We start from the raw sequence: 10,848 nt of genomic DNA on the forward strand, positions 1-10,848 counted from the left end.
AACATAACGGGTTTTAATGCCTACCATTTAAAACAAACAAACAAACAGAAAATAAGTGTTGACAAGGATGTGGAAAAAATGGGAAACTAAGATTTCTATCTCCATTTGAAATTGAACAGATACTCTAAAAAGATAAGCAACTTGCCCCAGAGTCCCAGTTTAAAAAAAAGGGGGGGGGGGGGCACCTGGGTGGCTCAGTCAGTTAAGAGTCCAATTCTTGGTTTGGCTCAGGCCACAACCTCACAGTTCAGTGAGTTTGAGCCCCTGCATCAGGCTCTGCACTGATGGTGTAGAGCCTGCTTGGGATTCATTCTCTCTCTCTCTCTCTCTCTCTCTCTCTCTCAATCTCTCCCATTCTCCTTCTCAAAATAAATAAACTTAAAAAATTTTTAAATAAAAATAAAAAATAAACAAAAAAAGGACTTCCATTTCTCATCCCTTGCATCTAATAACTAAGGCCTCTAGGTACCAAAGATCATGTACCTCTATGAGCGCACTCTACTAACACCGCAACAGAAAATGTTTTGCTGAAAATACAAAAAAACAAACAAACAAACAAAAAACAACCTATCAAACTACTTTCATCAAACTACTTTCATGGGGCACTTAGGTGGTTCAGTCGTTTAAACATCTGACTTCAGCTCAGGTCATCATCTTGCTACAGTGAGATTAAGCCCTGTGTCAGCTCCCACTGGGCTGGGCCTGCTTGGGATTCTCTCTCTCTCTCTCTCTCTCTCTCTCTCTCTCTCTCTGCCCCTGGCATGCCCTCTTTCTTTCTCAAGAATAAATAAATAACTATAACTACTTTGATGTTAGATGTATCCTCCAACACTAAGTAGCCTCCAGAGCAAAAAAGGAAGAGAACAAGCCAACAAATGAAAATATTCTCTTCCTCATTCTATAGTCATTCAATATGGCACTACATTCAAGGTCACTTTAATCACCTAATATGGCTGGCTGAATGGTCAAACAACTTGTACTTGCTAATAGTAAAATGTCCAGCAAAAACTTATGTGACAAATAATCCTGAAACAAAGGGAGAGAACAGGCAAGCTAAAATCTATGCTATGAACAAAGGAAAAACATTAACCCAAGAATCAACACTATCACCCAAATTTTCCAAGAAAACAAGAATATCACAAATACACTTTTGCACTTTAAGTCCTTCTAAAACAATGTTTTAAGTATTCAGCTTTCATAATAAACCAAAGAGGTTCATCTCTACTTCCTCCTTGGTTCCTTCCTGTCTACCTTTACTATTCAGAAATACCTTTTAACCGGCATCAAAGGGTGGAAAAAAAAAATCACAAGTACAACAAATGAGAACGGAAATCTCTTCTATATACCCAAACTGCTTACACTGGCCTAAAGAGCTAGCATTATACACAAGAAACTTATTTTTCTACATTACAAATTTCTGCAATGTTATTTTTTTCAATAATCACCTATCTATAAGCAGAGGAAATAAAACTGAAGACAACTACCTGCCCCCACCAAGGGTTTTACAGGTTGTGCTTTGCTTAACTAAACCATAGGGCAGGGGGAGGAGTTAGGGAATCAATGTTGTTTTGATTTTTAAAAATGAAATGTTGGGGAGCCTGGCTGGCTCAGTCAGAAGAGCATGCGACTCTTAATCTCAGGGTCATGAGTTCGAGCCCGACATTGGATATGGACTTAAAATAATAAATTTAAAGAAAAAATGTTTAAATAGATAAAAATGTAATGTTAAGCAGAACCCCAGAGTAAAAAATTAGCAATGCAGAAATGCTCTTACCTGAGGCACCCTCCTCACTCCAAACAGTATTTGAAGTTCAATGCAGAGCTTGAACTCACAACCCTGAGATTAAGACCTGAGCTGAGATCAGGAGTCAGATGCTCAACTGACTGAGCCACCCAGGCACCCCTCCAAATGGTACTTTAAAATCTCCCGTCCAATCTATACTTGACTAAACTTACAAAAATTCAAGAAAAGCCATCATTATCACAACTTATACAGTTAACTCAGTTTTACAGAATAGACTTTACAGAATGGCTTTCGAAAACAAATTTTTTTTTTAATGTTTATTCATTTTTTGAGAAAGACAGTGCAAGCAGGGAAGGGTCAGAAAGAGAGGGAGACACAGAACCCAAAGGCTCCAGGTTCTGAGCTGTCAGCACAGAGCCCAATGCGGTGCTCGAACCCACAGGCTGCAAGATTGTGACCTGAGCCAAAGTCGGATGCTCAACCGATTGAGCCACCCAGGCACCCCATATCTTGCCCTATTAAAATAGAAAAGAAAAACTGAGTTATTACCCCCCCCCCAAAAAAAACCTACACACAGAAATTGATAGCAAAGGACTTCACACAGGCATATTAAAAACACATACAACTTTGGTTCTTATCCCTGAGGATAAGAGTCTAAAGTCTTCTAATTAGACATTCAGCAACTTCTCTTTGCTTGGTCTTCTTCTGTGTTCTGAAACAGGCCCAGCTATGCAGTTACAACATTCCAGATGCTAAAAACCAAATCAGGCAGAACAAAAATGAGGACCCTGGGGGCACCTGGGTGGCTCAGTTGGTTGAACATCTGACTTCAGCTCAGGTCATGATCTTGTGGTTTGTGGTTGTTCAAGCCCCACATCAGGCTCTGTGCTAACAGCTCAGAGCCTGGAGCCTGCTTCAGACTGTGTGTGTGTATGCACGTCTCTCTCTCTCTCTCTCTGGCCCTCCCCTGTTCCCACTGTCTCTAAATAAATATATAAATAATAATAATAGTAATAATAGTAATAATAAATGGGCAGGGGTCAGATCAATGCCTTTATGCTTTCTAAAAGCCCTTGGGTTTCTGAGTTTGGAAACAAAATAATACAATGTTCTGAATTTTATCTCCCTCACTGTCCAAAAAAAAAAAAGGCACCAATACGGAAAACAATTCTTTCATTTTTTTTAATGGTTATTTATTTTTGAGAGACAGAGCACGAGCAGGGGAGGGGCAGAGAGACAGAGAGAAACACAGAATCCACAGCAGGCTCCAGGCTGAGTTGTCAGCACAGAGCCCAATTCGGGGCTTGAACCCACAAACCGCAAGATCATGACCTGAGGTGAAGTCAGATGCTCAACCAACTGACCCACCCAGTCGCCCCCAGAAAACAATTTTTAATGGTGATACAATGTTAAGACAGCAAAAGGACTTCCAGTGCAGGCAGTAGAGACCTATATCATATATCCAGAACAAATTAAAATGCCTACAAACAAACAAGTAATATAAAGGTGTAAAATAATACCAAGTGACACTCTGCTCCGTGTCAGGGATACATGTCAGGCTGTGGAGAGGGCTACGACAAACTGGAGAGGACATGCCCAACCAGAGAAGATGGCTGCTGCAAAGCAGAAACACACTGCCAGAAGAGATTTTTCAAAAGCACACTGAATCCAAATTTTTACATAAAATCTCCTTGGTTTTTTAATGTTGACAACAAATTCAAATTTACAATACTGTGTGAGCCAATCAAAACACATCTGGAGATTGGATTTAGTCCATAAGCTTTCAGTTTTCAACCTCTGCCATATAAAGAAAAACACATGCTTCTCTCAGTGGTAGAGCTCTAACTCTGGGGTAGAAAATACACCCTATGCTTCCAATAACATGCTGGCATGTCAAAACACACTACAAAAAAATATGAATATACGTCTAAAGCCCCTAATTGCTGAAGGAAAGCAAGAAGAAAATCTTACTCTGCATTTCTACCACTAAAATAAGAACTATTTCTTCCAGTGGAAGGAAAATTAGGAAATGGGTTTTCATGAAACCGAGCTCACTAATGTTCAGCTTCCTCAGTATGTGCATCAGCCGGTACCTTGCGAACAAAAAGAAACTAAAAGATGACTCCTATGGCACATTTAACTTTGATTTAAGAAAAAAGTTCCTGGGGTACCTGAATGGTTCAGTCCAGTTCTTGATCTTGGCTAAGGTCATGATCTCACAGTTCTGAGTTCGAGCCTCGTGTTCACTGGGCTCTGCACTGACAGAGCGGAACCTGTTTGGGATGCTCTCCCGCCCTCCCTCTCTCTGCCTCTCCCCTGTTTGAGCTCTCTCTCTTTCCCTCCCTAAATGAATAAACATTAAAAAAAAAAAAAAAAGTTCCCATAAAAGACTAAAAAATGGGGCACCTGGCTGGCTCAGTTCTCGGGGCGACTCTTGATCTCAGCATTTTCAGTTTGAGCCTGACGTGGCGTACAGAGATTACTTTAAAAAAAAAATTAAAAAATTCTTGAAGAAAATCAATCTTTTAGAAAAGGGTACCCGTGACTCTAAACTCTCTTGGTAACCCATGGGCAATTACTTTTTTATGGGTTATAAACCAGCATAACAGACTCTAGAACAGTGGTTCTTAAACACTGAAACTAATGAATAAGATGGAACATATTGAACTTTGAGGAAATACACTCCCCCACAAAAATTTTACGGAGTTCAGGGGCCCCCTACAGTACATGGACCACGGATTAAGAATGGCCTGTTCTGGGGCGCCTGGGTGGCTCAGTCAGTTAAGCATCTGACACTTGGTTCCAGCTCAGGTCATGATCTCATGGTTCGTGGGTTCAAGCCCCACATCAGGCTCTGTGCTGATGGTGCGGAGCTGGCTTGGGATTCCCTCTCTCTGCTCCTCCCCAGCACTGCTCTCTCTCTCTCAAAATAAATAAACTTAAAAAAAAAAAAATAGAAAAGAATGGCCTGGGGGCGCCTGGGTGGCGCAGTCGGTTAAGCGTCCGACTTCAGCCAGGTCACGATCTCGCGGTCTGTGAGTTCGAGCCCCGCGTCAGGCTCTGGGCTGATGGCTCGGAGCCTGGAGCCTGTTTCCGATTCTGTGTCTCCCTCTCTCTCTGCCCCTCCCCCGTTCATGCTCTGTCTCTCTCTGTCCCAAAAATAAATAAAAAACGTTGAAAAAAAAAAAAATTTAAAAAAAAAAAAAGAAAAGAATGGCCTGTTTTAAACATTAAACCTACACCGTCTCCAAACTCTCCCTTCTTCCCACCAATACATCTCTATTCTATCCCTCTACTTAAGCAACTGCCATGTCCAGCCTGGACCAATACAACAGCCTCTTAAATGTTATCCCCCATAATCCATCTTCCACACCTCTACAAAAGTGATTTTAAAATATAAATCAGAAAGCTTTGATGGCTTCCACAAACAACCTTACTGTCCATCTGTTCAGTAACTACTCTGTGTCAACTACTTTCAGCCTCTTTTCAGTTCTGAAAGCACACTAAATTTTCACCTTCAAGTTTCAGCACTTGCTGTTACGTCCACCTAGAAATGCTCTCTCCTACAAAACTGGCTCCTCACTCTCACCCAAAAGAACTTCTCTGACCACCCTTAGGTCTCCCTTGTTAGCAAAGAGTCCCCTGCTAGGGATCTCCACATTACTTTTCTCAATTTGTCATTTATTTGCTTACCTGCTATATCTTTCCCCCACTATACTGGCAGTTCTCCAAAAGCAAAACCCCTTTGTCTCACATGTCCCTGTACTCCCAGAGCCTAGCACAGGAGCCAGTAGATGGTACGTCCTCAGGCACTATTTACTGAATCAATCTTAGATGTTTACAGAATGACCATGTGAAGCAATCCATCAAAATCTAATATCTGAGAGACGAGCATTAACCACACTTCCTTCAACTCAGGATGTCAACGTGCCCAAGAGAAACAGCCTAGCATCTTAAGATTCTCAGTGGTTGAGACTATCCAAAGAAATAAATAAAATTAATCATCTGCCTCCGCTCCCTCTCAGGCAGCCTCATCTTCTTCCATCTCAGCACTAATCTGTGCTAATCTCAGAAATATTCCAAGCTTCCTCCCTGCAATCTCTCAGTACAGGACACTCACTCTTTTTATAATCCATGATTTCAATGGCTGAATCAAATTCAAAAAGTATCTGTATGTGGTGGCAATGCTAATGAAATAGCTAAAGAACTATTTTTGCTGTAGTTCTTCTACACCACCACTAAAACTGGACTGTACTTCATCTGCAGACTAAAAACATCAGTCCTCAAAACCGGAGACCTTTCACTGCTACCAAAAGGTTTAAAGAACAAAAAAATAAGCCTATATTGGACATAACGATTATTAAACAGTGTTTTATGAAAACCTGAATTCACCTATTACAAGATACAATCAAGCCTGACTGGCTACAGAATAAACTTGGTTTCGGTATTGCTAAAGTCTGTGCACTAGGAGTTCACAAAGCAGAATTCCCAAGAAAGAGCAAACTAAGCCCCATTTGCTCCAGAAGTTTTTCATGGCAGGAACCACTTCTGACTTCAACAGGCTACTGTTGGACACCTCAAGCTGTCCAGATAACCTAACGGACAATAGTTGCATAAACAAAAAAGGGGAGGGCCATCTGAAAGGAAAGGAAAATGATAGTGTGACACATGCCTTTCCACTCTGGGCCCAGACTGGAAATCCTGTAAGCGATGAGGATAATAATAATGGCGTTTAATACATGCCAGGTAATGAGCTAAGCGGTTTTCAATTTAATCTCATTTAATCTTCACAAGAACTCTATAAAATAACCCCGTTACTTACCGCTATTTTGCAGATAAGGAAACTGAGGCACCTGGAAGGGAAGCCCCTTGACCTAAAATAAAAAGCTAACAGAACCAAAATTTGAACCCACGAAAGCTGGCTCCAGAGTCCATCTGTTATGCTGCCACCAGAAGCTTCGTTGGCTCTCGCCCGCCAGGCTCTACCATACTGAGGCTTCTCCTTCAATCCAATTAACAATCCCTCCGTAAACACCCTACTACCATTGATGGCTTCGAACTTCTGGGCACCAGCGCTACTCGCCAGCTTCTGCCAAGCTCCACCCCTAAGATTTAGAAAAGCAATGAGAATAGCTGATAAAAGTTGCTGAAGTGCTAAGGGAGGCAAAGAAAATTGCCTTCTACAAGCAGAACACACGCCAATTACCACTGGAATGCATATCGGCTTCACCTCCACCCCAAGAGACTGAAATAAAAGTGGGCGCACAAATGTTCCCGCAGCAGATAAATTTGGACTATGCCTCCTCTGGCCGCAAGGCAAAAAAGAAGGACTAACATTTACTGAGGGCCAGCCACATGCGCCCTAGGAGAAGGCAGAACCAGGCCAATGGAGACCGAGGGGAGGGGGAGGGGGGCTGGGTTGCACTCAAAGAGTTCGGGGAAAAGAAAAAATCCAAATAATGGGGTTCCTACGGCCAAAGGGAGAGACGAAGGATGTGGAAGCCTCTCCCTCACAGCTTACGAGGAGGAAAAAAAAGAAGTACGAGCTGCTCTCGAGAAAAGGAGGACTAAAGCGTCGGGAGCTAGGCCGAAGCGAGGGGAAGCCCTGAAGGGCGGGGAGGGGGAGGAGCCGAGAGAGTGGGGCCCGCTCAGAGGCCTGGGGGTAGGCGCGGGGAAGCGGCTCCGCGCCGGGCCTGCCGGGGACCCTGACCCAGCCGCCGCGGAGAAAAGACAAAAACCAAAAAGACTGGAGCTGGCGGAGCTGCCCTAATCACCATCAGAGGCCCTCACTCACCTGGGCCCACCGCAGCGATCGCAGCTGCAACCTCGCAACGGCACAACCGGCCCGAACCTCGCCCCCGCCCGACAGCGCGCCCCGCGTCCCCGCTCTCCGACGGCGGTAGCTGCGGCGTCGTCCCGCTGCCTCCTGGGAAATGTAGTGCTAGGCTGGCCCCTCCTCGCCAACTTGCCGGCCGGCTTAACTACGTTTCCCACCAGGCAAGGCGAGCGTTGGGCCCGCCGCTTTGCGTCACGCGCCAGGTTGTCGGCAGTCACGTGGGTTGCTCCGTTCCATCCCCTCCCCCCGCCTGGGTGGCCTGGGGAAGAAGGAGGGAGGTGGACGGAAGGGGCGGGGGCGTTGCTGACGCCACTACCCCCACCATTTTGGAACCAGCCTGAAGGGAGGGCCTGAGCCCCACCCACTCGCGGCCTGCCTTCGTTGTGGTGGAGACTCTGAGCTGGGAATTTGGTCGCCAGGCTTTCCGTCTCTTCCCTGCTACCTCTCGTTTTGTGACCTTGAGCACATCGCCTCCCCTCAGTGAGCCTTGGTTTCCTCCCTTATGATACGAGACGGGTAATTTCTATCCCGCAGAGTTGCTGCGAGAGTCCGACAAGTAAAGCACATGAAAGCGGCTTGTACCCTGAAAGCAGCGTGACTCAAAATGGAGCTGTTTTTATTGTGATAGCGTGACCTCTATGGGAACCCCAGGAGCCCGATGGGTCAAGCTCCGTCTGGCCTCATCTCCCGCATCCCCTACCCCCACTCCCCCACCCCGGCCTATGACTGTGGGAGCACAGAAAGAGATTTTCTAGAAGAGTAGTCCCGTGAAGCTTGTTAAAATGGATGCCACTCACCTATTAAAACAGAAGTTTCCCAGGAACTATATAGGCTTGGAATCTGTGTTATAAGCAACTCTCCAGTGATTCTTATGCACCTACAAGCTTGAGAGCCACTGCATTTATCAGGGTTTCGCACATGCTTGTTTCCTCCAGAATTACTGCACTAGTGAACTCCAACCTTAAAGACTGGCTCAAATGTCAACTCTTCTACGAAGCCTTCCAAGTTTACAAGCTCCTCACTATATGTGCTCCCACCTTATTCTATAATTATCAAGGCCTGTGTTTGTCTCCCCCACCAAACTGTGAGCTCTTTGAGAACAGAGATCGGTTTTGGTGGATTTCTGCAACCCCAGGGCAAAGTAAACATGACTAAATATTGAAGAAATCTACTGTTCTTTCTGCAACGAAAGTTCACCAGCCTCAACTCAACTCTCAGACCGTGCCACATCAGCCCTCACCCTTACTGACCTCAGCAGCAGTATTTCCAGGCTGCTTACTCTTTCTTCCTTCTTTGAGCACTTCCCTGCATGTTGTGTAATGTTTCTTGAAAGGTTCTGATTCAACTTAATTTTCAATTCACAGATTTTCTGAGTGTCTGTTACATGCCATACCCAGTGCAAAATACTAGGAACACAATGGTAAATTAGAGGGATACAAAAATGCATAGTCGTTCCCCTTGGTTTCTGAAATACTCTGTTGGATCTCTTCTTACCTCTCTCCCACCTCTATCCGTTCCCTGGCCCCAAACTTACCCCACGGTTCCAGCCTTCTCCCTCTCTTTTCATTCAGCCTCTCCTCGCTCCTTGAGTGATCTGGCATACTCGGGTGGTTTTCTATCTCTCCTGTGCGTTTTACTCCCTTAACATGTTAGCATCAACTCAGTCTGTTTCAGATGTGTAGGAGTCCCCATACCTTGGTATCTCAAACTAATCCTGCTGAAGACTGAACTCTTTTTCCCTCCAATACATTACCTAATTGTGTAGTTAATTGTTTATGTGTCTGTATTCTCCACTAAGCTTTGAGCTCCTCTCATGAAAGAACATTTTAGGGGCACCTGGGTGAGTCAGTCAGGTAAGCATCCAACTTCTGCTCAGGTCATGATCTCATTGTTCATGAGTTCAAGCCCTGAGTCAGGCTGTCTGCTGTCCAGCACAGAGCCCGATTTGGATCCTCTGGTCTACCCCCCCCCCCCCCCCATCTCTCTCTGCCACTCCCCTGCTCACTCTCTCTCTCTCAAAAATAAACACTAAAAAAAAAAAAAAAATTTAAAGAACATCTTTTCACTGCATTCATTTGAGTCAGGCCTTGTACTAGAAGCTCAGGAGGAAAATGATAAGCAAAACAAATGTGGTCCATGCCTTCACAGAGCTTACTTCTAACTGGAAAGACAACATTAAGAAATCTATTGTTGGGGGTCCCTGGCTAGCTCAGTTGGTAGAGCGTGTGACTCTTGATCTCAAGGTTCAAGCCCCATGTTGAGCTTAGAGATTACTTAATTTTTAAAAAATTATTTGGGGGGAGGGGGCGGCTCCTGGATGGCACCGTCAGTTAAGCATCTGACTTCAGCTCTGTCACGATTTCATGAATCGTGATATCAAGAGCCGATCTCATGAATCGTGATTTCAAGAGCTGTATCAGGCTCTGCGCTGACAGCGCGGAGCCTGCTTCGAATTTTCTGCACCCCCCCCCCGCCCCTCCCTAGTTTGTGCTCTCTCTCTCTCAAAAATAAATAAGGATTTGGGGACACCTGGGTGGCTCAGCCCATTAAGCTACCGACTTTGGCTCAGGGCATGGTTTCACAGCTCGTGAGTTGAAGCTTGTGAGTTTGAGCCTCACATTTGACTCTATGCTGACAGCTCAGAGCCTGGAGCCTGCTTCCAATTCTGTGTCTCCCTCTCTCTCTGCCCCTCCCCTACTTGTGCTCTGTCTCTCTGTCTCAAAAATAAATAAACATTTTAAAAAGGTTTTTTTTAATTAAAAAAATAAACATTTGGGGCACCTGGGTGGCTCAGTCAGTTAAGCATCCAACTTCGGCTCAGGTCATGATCTCATGGGTGTGCAAGCTCAAGCCCCACATCAGGCTCTATGCTGATAGCTCAGAACCTGGAGCCTGCTTCAGATTCCCTCTCTCTCTGCCCTTCCCCTGCTCATGCTCTGTCTCTCCCTCAAAAATAAACGAACATTAAAAATAATTTTAAAATAAATAAATAAGCATTTTAAAAATTCAAAAGAATATTCTTGCATCAAGTTTCTTTAAAAAAAAAAAAAAGAGAGTCTGACTCTTGGTTTCAGCTCAGGTCATGATCTCACAGTTCGTGGGATCGACCCTGGCATAGGGATTTGCACTGGCAGCATGGAACCTACTTAGGATTCTCTGTCTCCCTCTCTCTCTCTTTGTACCCCTCCCCTGCTTGCACTAGTTCTGGCATGTGTCCATGCGTGCTCTCTCTCTCTCAAAATAAATAAACATTAAAAAAAATTTTAAG

The 10,848-nt window shown here is 44.5% G+C and overlaps 1 protein-coding gene across 4 annotated transcripts in view; it reads right to left on the reverse strand.

Annotated features, from left to right (window-relative positions):
* The window catches only part of THRAP3 (thyroid hormone receptor associated protein 3), a 76,047-nt gene extending 68,387 nt beyond the window's left edge, over positions 1 to 7,660 (reverse strand). For 2 of the 4 annotated variants that reach the window (XM_060625767.3, XM_060625764.3), the window contains exon 1: positions 7,539 to 7,660. The gene's annotated coding sequence lies outside the window, so the exon portion shown is untranslated. Of the gene's footprint in view, positions 1 to 6,566; positions 7,335 to 7,538 lie in introns of those variants that run through there. The other 2 variants (XM_060625768.3, XM_060625766.3) reach the window with 2 other exon arrangements.
* Positions 7,661 to 10,848: the final 3,188 nt, after the last annotated feature.

Source organism: Panthera onca, chromosome C1, assembly GCF_046562875.1.
Source record: "Panthera onca isolate mPanOnc1 chromosome C1, mPanOnc1 haplotype 2, whole genome shotgun sequence".
Classification (NCBI taxonomy): Eukaryota; Metazoa; Chordata; class Mammalia; order Carnivora; family Felidae; genus Panthera; species Panthera onca.